Source organism: Tenrec ecaudatus, chromosome 16 (assembly GCF_050624435.1).
Source record: "Tenrec ecaudatus isolate mTenEca1 chromosome 16, mTenEca1.hap1, whole genome shotgun sequence".
In the NCBI taxonomy this organism is placed as follows: domain Eukaryota; kingdom Metazoa; phylum Chordata; class Mammalia; order Afrosoricida; family Tenrecidae; genus Tenrec; species Tenrec ecaudatus.
This window is the reverse complement of record NC_134545.1, coordinates 99956582-99969169: the sequence shown is the minus strand read 5'-3', so window position 1 is coordinate 99969169 and position 12588 is coordinate 99956582. Positions and strand designations below refer to the sequence as shown.

General features: G+C 40.0%; 1 protein-coding gene across 1 annotated transcript in view; it reads right to left on the bottom strand.

Annotated features, from left to right (window-relative positions):
- The window catches only part of CCDC172 (coiled-coil domain containing 172), a 44686-nt gene that overhangs the window by 5658 nt on the left and 26440 nt on the right, over positions 1 to 12588 (bottom strand). The gene's annotated exons all lie outside the window — the stretch shown is intronic.

The window sequence follows — 12588 nt, the reverse complement described above, 5'->3', positions numbered from 1 at the left end:
AACAAGCGGCCATCTAGCTCAGAAGCAACAAAGCCCACATGGAAGAAGCACACCAGCTTGTGTGATCACAAGGTGCTGAAGGGATCAGTTATCAGGCATCAAAGAACAAAAAATCATATCACGGTGTGCTCATCTCCATGATAAGATCAATGAAGACAAATGGGTGAGTAACCAAATGTGGTGAAGAAAGCTGATGGTGCCTGGCTATCAAAAGATATAGCGTCTGGGATCTTAAAGACTTGAAGGTAAACAAGCAGCCATGTAGCTCAGAAGCAACAAAGCCCACATGGAAGAAGCACACCAACCTGAGCCATCAAGAGGTGTTGAAGGGATCAGGTACCAGGCATTATCAGAACAAAAAATCTTACCATAGTGAATGATGGGGAGCGGGGGGAGGAGTGCGGAGTGGAGAACCAAAGCCCATTTGTAGGCCACTGGACATCCCCTTACAGAAAGGTCTCGGGGAAGAGACGAGCCAGTCAGGGTGCAATGTAGCAACGATGAAAAATGCAACTTTCCTCTAGTTCCTAAATGCTTACCCCCACCTCCCCTCCACTATCATGATCGTAACTCTACCTAGCAAGTTTGGCTAGACTAGAGGATGTACACTGGTACAGATAGGAACTTGAAACACAGGGAATCCAGGGTGGATGATCCCTTCATAACCAGTGGTGTGAGTGGCAATACTGGGAGGGTAGAGGGACGGTGGGTTGGAAAGGGTGAACCGATTATAAGGATCTACATGTGACCTCCTCCCTGGGGAACAGACACAAATGTGGATGAAGGGAGACGTCGGACAGGTCAAGATATGACAAAATAATCATTTATAAATTATTAAGGGTTCATGAGGGAGGGGGGAATGGGGAGGGAGGGGAATAAATGAGAAGCTGATGCCAGGGGCTTAAGTGGGGAGCAAATGATTTGAGAATAATGAGGGCAGTGAATTTACAAATGTGCTTTACACAATTGCTGTATGTATGGATTGCAATAAGAGTTGTATGAGCCCCTAATAAAATGATTTTTAAAACTCTCATGGATAGAAGCTACACTGAATAAATAACAGACATTCAATAATTATAGGGCCATTAAAAGAACAGCACACCCTAATGGTGGCAAATGCTACATGATAAAAAAAAATCCAAATTTCTCAACAAATACATTTGAGGGAGTGGAAGCGAGGGGGTGCCTTCCACCTTAGAAGGGATTGACAAAAAGATACCAAGTGAATTGTTAAGTATGAACCTTATTGAGAGCCAAACTCAAGGTAACTAAACTATATATACAAAACTATTTCTTTTAAGAGTAATTGGAAATTTGAATACTGATGGGCATCTGGCAGTATTCATTCATTGTTGTTAATTATTTTACATGTAATAATGGTATTATAGTTATGATCTTATATAGTGCTTAATTGATATAAAGATGATACAACAATATGAGGCTTATTGTTTGCTTCAAAGGGAAAAGTGAGTAGAGACCGATGAAATGAGGTAAGTCAAGAAATGGTAACTGTTAAAGTTAGATATGGGGTACAAAATTAGTAAGTCTGAAATACAAAATTCAGAACAGAAGAAAGATTAATGAAAATTTTATAATGTGCTAACGGGGTATAGATTAGTGTAATCATTTGGAAAACAGTTTGACGTTATCTTGTAAAAGTCCAACATTCCTAAGGTCTAGAAACCAGCAATTCCAATAGCGGTATTTCCCAAAGAAACTGTTCGTCCTGAGCACCTGGATGTTCAAAGCCACAGTGCTTATGACAGCACAACCTTGCCAACAACCAAAATGCCCATCCAAATAGGAAAACTACCAACAGACCAACAGCTGAGTAACTGTGCTATCGCTCAGCTGAGCTTGCACTCCACCACACGAGTGAGTCTTAGAGACAATCAAGGCCCTAACAGCAGGACACCATTTTTATATCACAAATAAGGAGCCAATGTACTGTTTGAGCATGACAACAGCATATGTTAAATGGATCATATATAATAAATTATATAAATTTAAATAAATCATCTAATGCAGTAATTTTAAAGCCAATGACTAAAATAAGTCATTTCACACATACAAACAAGGAAATGAAACATAGAGTAGGGAAGTAATTATATTCAGGGTGAGGAAGGGTGTAGGTGTAAGGGATAAAGGGAGGAGCCCATAGCTAATGAAAGGTAATGTTTTAGCTGGGTTCACAGGTGTTGGTTATATTATTGTACTTCAAAACATATGCATACATATATACATTATTTTTGGAGCCTATGAGAAAGAAAATCAATCTTTTAATTGGGAGTCATGGGGGACAATTTTCTTTATCTACAAAGTATATTATGTTCTGAACTTATAGGGATTTAATAGTAAACAGAAATTCTGAAGAATCCTTCAATTAAGAAAGGGATTCATTTTGAGTTTTAGATTACCCAAGCATAAAAACCCAAGTAAATATTTTTAAAGAGAAAGAATAAGATTAAAGGCAGTTACAATATACTGTATACAATGGACTGCCATGTTTACACTTAAAGCTTCATTTGTTTTTCCAAGAAAATGACAAGGGTTTTCTTCTCCCTGCACCAGCACCAGCCCACGGGACTCCTCGTTTCCGTTCAGATGGACCCCAGATTCTCAGATCGTTCACACCCATCCGAATTTGGTGGTGACCATTCTCCTTTTTAGTTAGTTAATAATAACAATGAGAGACTGCTGAAATTAAGGAGGGCACTTAGAGAAAATTATAGGAAGTATTTCTCTATTCAGCATATAATAATCAAGCTGTATAATTTAGATCTGCACTTAAAGAAAAGATTGCTGTTTCTAGCTTTGAAAGAGGCTAGATGATAATGGCATGAATATTAATACATTTGCATCTAGGCAAAGCAATATAATGGTAAGCAGATCTCATGCTTCAGTGCATGGACTGATTACCTAACGCAGTCAAGGAGGACTCTGCACAAAACAGAGGGCAGCTTGCACGGATTACTGCCACCTTTCTCCGAAGCATCAACTAATGGCCAGGCTGACCAACAGTACTGATCACGCTAGCAAAACTTATGTTGTATGTATTTCTATAATTACCTATACCATTCCAAAGTTTAATTCCACTTCCCTCTTAGTGTCATAGAGGTTCATTCACCCTCTTTTTAAGGCTGTGGAACTACTACTTGAGTAGAACGAAGGAAACATTTTACCCGAAGTCTTTCATCAAATACAAGAGCTGTTAAAATTCAAGAGAACTTCATTTCAGTCCTTTGCTTCCGTATAATTGGGCTATATAGTATGTAATCTATAATCTTGCTTTCTATTTTTCTTTTGGATAATGCTACAATATATACTGATCCCTACAAATGAGGGGGTACCTAAAAAAGTTGGAATTGTGTTGGGCAGAGTGGAACTTTCATTGTATGTGTTTTTCCAGCTAGGCGAACATTAAGCAACCAGCTGAGTTAGTGCACCCGCTGGGAAGGTTCTCTCTGGTCATAGTGGATTTTTTCCACAAAAGCAGTTTCACTTGAACCTTGTTTTTTGTGATGGCTGATTTAAGAGATCAGTATGTGGCTGTGAAATTTTGTTTCCTGTTCGAGAAAAATGCTGCAGAAGTTGTTGTGATGTTGAACACAGCTTCCCAGGGCAGCGCTATGGGAAAAACTCGTGTACAAGTGGTTTTCAAAAAAGGCGAAATGTTGACAAACCTCGTCTGGAGACGTCAACTTCCCAAAAGGACAAAAATGTCGACTCCTGGTACATTTGGAATGCCTCTCACCAAGTCAGACTGCTAATTACGCTTTCTAGTTAGAGGCACTGAAAAGATTGTGTAATAGTGTGCGACCAAAAAAAGACCTGATTTGTGGCAGCCAGGGGACTGGTTTTGCTACCACAGCAATGTACCCGCTCAAGCAGCCATCTCAGTGCGTCAGTGTTTTGCAATAAACAGCATGCCTCTCTTGCCCCATACACCTGACTCCCCTGACCTCACTCTGTGCAACTTCTTTTTGTTTCCATGAATGCAGAAGGACATGAAAGGATAGTGATTTGAGGACACAGAAGAGGTGGAGAAAAAATGAGAGAGGTACTGTGAACCATTTAAACAAATGAGTTTGAAAATATTTCCAAGAATGGAATCTCAGATTTGACAAATATACTAAATGTAATGGAGAGTACTTGGAAGGTGATAAGGTTGTTTTATAAAAACTTTAAAAAAAACTTAAGATGGATGGCTTTGAAAAAAATCCATTTTGGGGGGTTACCCCCTTATAGGCTGTGGTTTAGAAGAACTCTGTCATATTTATCTTGATATCCTCAGCAACTAGTACACTGCATGGCACATAGAATGTGTTTAATGTTTGTGAGTTAAATACGTGAATGAAAAGCTACTGATTTTATGGCTTTTTAAAAATCAGTTATTATTTAATGAACTGTAACCTCTTATGTGTTATATTTATTTTAATTTCCCCCTAGCTTACCACTCTATGTTGATGACTTTTTTTTGACACATGGAATTTAATATTTTATATACCACATCTAATAATCTTATCCATTTTCTATTTTCTTAGTGACTCCAAAGTTTAATAAGTAGTCATTTCTATCTTCCTCTAGTTTTGAATTAGATTAATAGACTTTTCTATGCTATTACTTCATATGAAAATCATTTTAGTACCATTAAAGCATAAAATTACTATTCTAAGGATCATGCAAGTGGTTCTCCTTCATATATAATTTAGTCTGGATCAAGGACTTGAAAGTTGAATTGTGAAAGCCGAAATACCCATTTTCTAATTATGCCTTCCTCAGCCCAGGCCAGGAGCCCTGGTGGCACAGTGGTTCGTTGCTGGGCTGTGAACTCGCCAGTGAACAGGCAAGAACCCAGGCTACACATGGCTAAACCAGAGGCAACAGCTGAGCGGTAGAAGGGGAGGAGTGGTCCTACAGCGACTCCTGGGTGGGGTGATAGGCATTATCTCTTCACCATCCATTTTCCCTAGGCCTTTCCTGACCCTCTAGAGATGTTTGTTAAGAAGGGAAACAAAGAAAGAGAAATAACGCCCCCCCCCCCGCAATGATATGATGCTACCAATGTCCTAATGAATTTGGAATATCATCACTGAAATAACATATATGTTACTATTAGGTGTCATGTTGGTTCCGACCCATAGCCACCCTGTGCACAGCAGAACGAAACACTGCCCGGCCCTGCACCATCCTCACCCTCTTCCCATCCTTGCGCCCACTGCTGCAGTCCTGGTGTCAGTCCATCTCCCTGGGAGCCTTCCCATCCATTCCTGACTCTGTGTTACCAAACATGGTCTCCTTCTCCAGGGACTGGTCTCTCCTGACAATGTGTCAAAAATAGGTAGGATGAAGTCTCACCATCCTTGCCTCTAGGCAACACTCTGGCCGCCCTGCTTCTGAGACGACCCGTGTGTCCTTGTTCATAGCACTCTCCATACTCTTCTGCAGCACCACGCCTTGTACACCTCGCCCAGCCAGCAAGACGATGCCAAAGCTTAGAGGCTGTAGAAGTACATGTAGACCAGGATAATCCATCATAACATCAAGATTGTCACATTTTACTCGGACACGCTAATAACTATATTATGTGCCAAGAATTCACAAAATAAGGGACTGCTATCAGCTAGAAGGCAGCCTAATCCATGTTGTAGAGACACTTCCGTTGGTGAATAAATGATGAAGTTTTACCAGGAAAGATACAGAGTCAAGAGAAGTATTCAATAAATTACATAGCTAAGAATGATTCTGGAGTTAAATGAGGATTTTTATAATTTTATCACTGCTAAAAAAGGAGAAGCGTGATGAAGTGAGTTGGGTGCAGATGTATCATTATTTATTATTTTTCAGAAACCGTAGATCTGAGATCTAAAGTTGCACCCCATCCATTATGAGCCCCCTCTTGTTGACAACACAGAGTACTGCCACGTAGATGTGGAGTATTTTCTAAATGCAGCCCAGGTAATAAGCCCTATTACTCTACTGGGAAAAAAAGATGCTTATTCCCAGTAGCACTGCATAAGGATACATTTTTAACTGTTCTGGACATTCAGGACTGGGAGAACAGTTCCATCAATCCGTCTGTTTATAAAATAGCCATGACAAGGATGAAGCTGATCAGTACATATTGACATGAAAATCCTACCATATTTTGGCAGGTAATCTAGCAAACTGGAGACCACCAAGTCGGCTCACAGATCCCGCTTAGGTTCGGCACACATGCATCCACAGACATACGCAGAGAAAAAGGCATTCTAAAGGGCTACAGTTCAGACTTTGCCGACAGTGTGGTGGGAACCAGGTGATGAGAAGTCAGATGTGGACATTTTTACCTTTTTGTGCTGTTCCTATTCAATTCAATCAGTGCAGCCTATTCATATGCATATGTATTTAAATAAATGCATACATATACGTCTTTATCTAGGTGTCTTTCAGAGAGATTGAAAGTATTTCAAAACCATCATGTGCTTGTGCTGTCTTATAAATAAAGAGGAGTACCAGTGTGACCTCTGTGACCAACAGCCGATGACTTTCTCGACAGGCAAGCCCAGCACTGAGTTACTGTCAGATACAAATGCATTAAGAATCTTTCAGTAGCAAGTGCATGTGAACTATGCTGTCTCTCTCACAGAAACACTCTTCACAAAGCCAGGCAATCTTCAAGTATTCTGAGTGAAAAACCCATGCTGTGGAATCTGCAGCTTGATTTCTGAAACCAACTTCCTATTCTACTCAACAAGCAAAAATATCAGCTAAAAGAAAGTTGAATTGTTCTTGAAAGAAGTCTGTGGGCAAAGAAAATGCCTGAGCTGTCTAAAGTTGTGTTATATTACGATTTAGAATAAGTTATGATCCTATTTCAGAACTGTATCCACTGATGTTGGAAAGTAATAAAAATCCATTTGAGTAGTTTAAGGGACCCCATTGTACAGCACATTTTTTCTTGCCTGCTTGATTTTTGTCCAAGTAAGATATAAGTAAGGTGGAAGGGGAGTCAAAAATATACATTTATTTACTGATACAGAAGATACTGGCATGCGTGCTTTATCAGTTCTCATTGACATAGGTAAAGAAATTTTTAAAAACTCACTACAATCAACCCAAACCAATGTATAGTGACCCTATAAGGCAGGGAAGAACTGCTCTATGGATTTCCAAGATTGTAACTCTTTACAGGAATAGGAAGTCTTGTCTTTCTCCCGAGGCATAGCAGCTGGTGGTTTCGAACATCTGACCTTGTGTTTAGTAGTCCAACAAGTATGTACCCAGTACAGAAACACCAGAATTAGGCTAACTTAACTTCCAGCATTAAAGGCAGCACTGACCCCCACACACTTTCTCCCATCGAATCAGGCGGCTGTGAAATGCAGGGACAGGAATGAAGGGACAGAGCGGAACACAAGCTCTCTAAGGCAGGCACACGTCCAAGGAGCTAGGGAGGAGGAACACCTGGACTCCGCATTCCCGTTTACCCTTCTCAACTCACCATCAGGCTGAGTGACTCCTCCGGACATTAGGAAAGAGTGTGCGAGGTTTGAAGGAGGTAAAAAGATTTAAATTAGTAAGTTTTTTTCTACACGGACAAAAAGGGGAATAAAAGCATTCCATTCCAAACTGGGTCTATACGAAGTAGTGAGTAGTTCCACTAAAAATATGCACAGCAATTTTGATTTTCTTTATACGCAAAAATCAATTACAGTAAACATTCAATTAGACCCAAAGAGTGGAACAAATAGTTAATGAGTGCAAGCCCTGTGCCCTGACTGAGACAGATGGAGAGCCTAATGAAAAGATGGGCAGGGCGGGAAAGAGGTTCCAATCCCATGGGGTAGACTGTGCCCAGAAGATTATCACCGAATGTGGCGGCAGATACGACAAGTACAAGCAAGTCCTCTGCAGGCACGCAGAGGGGAACAGCGAGGGACGCTTTCATGCATTTACTACATTAATTTACTTCTCCACTTATTTCTTCAACAGCCACCAGGTACCTGTCAACCTGCCTATCAAAACAGGAGATCATGAGCATACAAGAGTGAACAAAATCAACAGGGCCACTCCACTTATTGATCACGTATTGGAGACAGATCTTTAAAAAATAAGCACACGAATATGTAATCACAAAATGGAATACTACACTATAAAGAAAAAATAAGCATATATTTGAATCCATGACTATTAGGGAAAATAAGAGGTCATATAATTTAGATGAGAGGGTAGGAAGAGCTCTCTGAGGAGTAATTCCTATTGAGACATGAAGGCTGGGGTATATTACCTACAGTGTTGAGGGGCAGATGACTTAAAATGGTTTGCTCAAGCGCAATAGCCTAGTAAGTAACAAAGCTGGAATTCAGGAAAATTATGTAATCTTCACCTCTACACTTACAGCTTCTCAAGATCCTGATTGTTATTTTTGTCGTCCCCTACTACATAAAAAAGCCACTTTAATCATGACTATCAATTCCTTCTGGAAACTTCTAATGAATTATTAACACAACCTCCTCTAGCTTTGGTTTTAATGACTGCCAAATTCTAGTTGTTCCCTCCCCAGAGGTCAATGGGAAATGTTTGGAGACTTGAAGGGGCTTAATTCCATTTTTCAAAAACCACGCTGAGGCCCCTTATGTTTGGCTGTATTTACTGGGAAGGGAGCTGTTATTTACATAGTGACTCCGTCGTGGGTAGCAGTCAGGGATGCTGCTAAACATCTTACAATATGTAGGACAGAACCCAAAACAAGGGCTTATCTGGCTCAGAAAACCTCTGTCAAAGGTACTGATTTTGAGAAAATGCTATACAAGCATCCATAGCAATATGGGCTAAACCTGGATAATTAAGAAAAACATAACTATTATATAATTAAGTATACACATGGCTGAAAAACGGTATTCTGCTCCAAACGTGACAGATAAAATCAACTTGATTCTGGACTTCATGAATCAATATGATCCTGTCTTACTATTTGTTGTCCTCATCAGATTCTTGTTACTTCATCAGGCAATTAACCCTTAGGATACATTATTGTAGGAGTCTCTGCACAAATTATTGATTGATGAAAGGACATCCAAAATGATGAGATTTCAAAAATTGGGGGTGGGGGGAAGTTTCCATTCTCTTTTAATTCTATTTTCTACGGGTGCTGGTGCCCCCTCATATACTGTACTAAACATAACTGGTCAATGTTAAACCATTTCGAGAAGGAGCATATGATCGAGAGCCAATACAATTAAAGGACACTGAAGACATTGGGAAAAACAAGGATCCCTGAATTAACAGTTTAGCAACCGAAATATTCCAACAAATTGAATGCAGCAGTGGAGGAACTCACTTGTCTACGCCATGTAAGACAACTACCTGTGCTACTGACTGAAAGCATCATTCCACAGACAGCTGATCCAAGAGAATGGATAAGGCGCAAGCTGTATTATTAGTATCACATGCACAGAGGGCTTGGCTAAAGAGAATTAAAAGTGGCTGTCGCAGCACACCGACAGTGTTATTGATATGTGCCGTTAAGTTGGTTCTGAGTCACAGTGATCTAGTACACAGAACAAATACTGCCTGGTCCTGCTCCATTCTTACAGTCTTTATGTTTGATCCCATTGTTACTGTCAGAGAGTCAATCCCTCTCCATGACAGGCTTTCTCTTTTCCACTGACCTTTGACCCTACCAAGTGTGATAGCCTCTTCCAGAGACTAGTCTCTTGTGATGATAACCTGCCCAAAGTATGTGAGACAAAATCTCACCATCTTCACTTCTAAGGAACATTCTGAATACTTAAAATATGTATTTGTTCGTCTATTGAATAATTACAATATTCTTTGCTGACAACATAGTTCAAATTAGTCTATTCTACCTTGATGTTTCGTATTCACTGTCTAACTGTGAGGTGGGTGAAACGGCCATGTGTCTGGGTCAGGTACCTTTTAGGCCTCAAAGCAACACCCTTGCTCGTCCGCACTTTTACAGACGTCTTGTGTAGCAGATTTGCCCGACGCAGTATCGTTTGATTTCTTGAATGCTGCTTCCATGAGTAATGACTGTACCATCCACACAAAATTAAACCAGTGACAATTTTGATCTTTTGCCCATGTGTCATGATGTTGTCTATTTGTCCAGTTGTACAGATTTTGGTTTGCCTCACATTGAGTTGTAATCCATACTGGAGGCTGAACGTCTTGAGGTTTATCAGCAAATGCTTCAAACCCTCCTTGTTTTCGGCAAACAGGAGTCTTCCACCTAAATATAGACGGTTAATAAGCCTTCCTCTATGCCCAACGCCATGTTCTGCTTCATGTAGTCCAACGTCCGATTATTTGCTCAGCATGCAGAGTGAATACTTACGATAAAGGGTACAACCCTGACACATGCCTTCTCGGTTTCACTACATGCAGCAAGCATCCCTAGTTTTCTTTGTTGGGTCCACATACAGGTTCTGCATGAACACAATAAAATTCTCTGGTGTGCCCATTCTTCTCAATGCGATCCACCATCGTTTGTTATGATTCACACGATTGAATGCCATTGTATAGTCAATAAAAAATAAGTAAACATGATTCTGGCATTCTCTTGTTTCGGCCAATGGTTATCTGAAATCATCATTGATAATCCACTTTGATACTCCTCTTCTAAATCCAGCTTAAACTTCTGGAAGCTCTCTGTTGATGCACTGCTGCAACTGGTTTTGAATTATCTTCAGAAAAATTTTGCATGCATGTGATATTAATAATAGTGTTCAGTAATTTCCCCACTCTCTGGGCCACTTTTCTTTGGAATGTGTGGGGGCAGGCTTCTGTCACAGGCATGGACACACGTATGGATCTCGGCCAGTCGGTTGACTAGGTAGGTAGCTGTCTTCTACATTGTTTGGCAAAGACCAAGTGAGTACTCCAGTGCTCTATCAACTTGTTGAAACATTGGCATTCCATTGATTCCCGGAGCCTTAGTTTTTCTCGAATGCCTTCGGTACAGTTAGACAATCTTCCTTCAGTATCATTTGCTCTTGGTCATATGCTACCTCTTGCAATGGGTGAATGCTGACGAGTTGTTTTGGTACCGTGACTTATCATTTGATGCTTCAAGCACTGGTCAATATTATGCCCACAGAACCTTTCAGTATTACAACTCAGGGCATGAGCTTTTGCTTCAGGTTCTTTCACCTTGACATATGCTGACCGTGTTCTGGTTTTACAAGTCTTTACACATCTCACTGTAATCGTTTACTTTGTCATCTCAAGCCACTCTTTGAAATTTCTATTCATGTTTTACTTCATCATTTCTTCTATTGTCTTAAGTCTCTCTATGATCAAGAACAAGGTTCAGAGTCTCTTTTGGCATCCACTTTAATCTTTATCTTTTTAAGGACTTCTTTCGTTTCTTCAAGTATCATGTTCTTAAGGTAATCCCAGAGCATCTGTCGTTAGGATTTTATGAATCAGATTTTGAGAAAGTCTCACAATTCATGTGAAATATACTCAAGGTCATATTTTGGCTCACATGGTCTTATTTTTGCCTTCAACTTCAACCTAAACTTGCATAGGAGCAATTGATGCTGTATTCTATAGTCAGCCTCTGACCGCATTCTGGCTGCTATTATCAGGCTTCTCTATTGTCTCTTCCCACAGATGTAGACAATTTGATGCCTATGGACTCTGTCAGGCGAAGCCAGTGTGTACAGTCCTGATTTATGTTGTTAATAAAAGACAATTGCAATAAGAGTGGTAGGTCTTGCAAAATCCTATGGTGCAAACTCCAGCTTAATTTCGATCATGAACAGCATAATATTTTTCCAACTACTGTCCTTCTTCTAGGAGCCCTGGTGGCATAATGGTTACGCATTGGGATGCAAACCACAAGGTAAGTAGTGTGAAACCACCAGCCACTCCTCAGGAGAGAGATGGGCTTTCTACTCCCATAAAGAGTTACAGTCTCAGAAACACACAGGGGCAGGTCTACCCTGTCCTAAGAGTCACTACGAGTCTGCTTCAACTCACTGGCAGTAAGTTTGGTTCACCATCTTTCTCTTTTCTGGCTTTCAAATCCAACTGACAATGATTTTCAATGAATCTTGATTATATATTTGATGAAATTCACACTGAGGAAATTGATAGAATTCTTCTGTTTCTTCCTCACTAACTTTAGTGTTTGGTGTATAAATCTGAATAGTTGTATTAATTGGATTTTCTCAAAGGCTTATAGGTATCACACTATCCCACAAAGCACTGAACTTCAAGGTCAATCTTGACATGTTATTTTGTTGATTACTGATGCCATATTCCTTTTGAATTTGTTATTCCCAGCATATTACACCATAGAATTTCCCATTCAATATGGCCAACACAGTATATTTCAGCTCACTAATGCCTAGGGTATTTATCTTGATGTGCTCCATTTCATTTTTTTGCCTGTCAATTTTCCTATGTTTTTACTTCACAATTCTATGTTCCAAGTATTAATGGATAACTTGTAGCTGTTTCTTCGCACTTTGAGTTGTGACTCTTAAGCAAATGAAGACGTTACCCCCATCAATGTGGTCGCCTCTATGATGAGGGGGCAGCTCTTTAATAGCTGTATCTTGTGTGCCTTCCAACTTG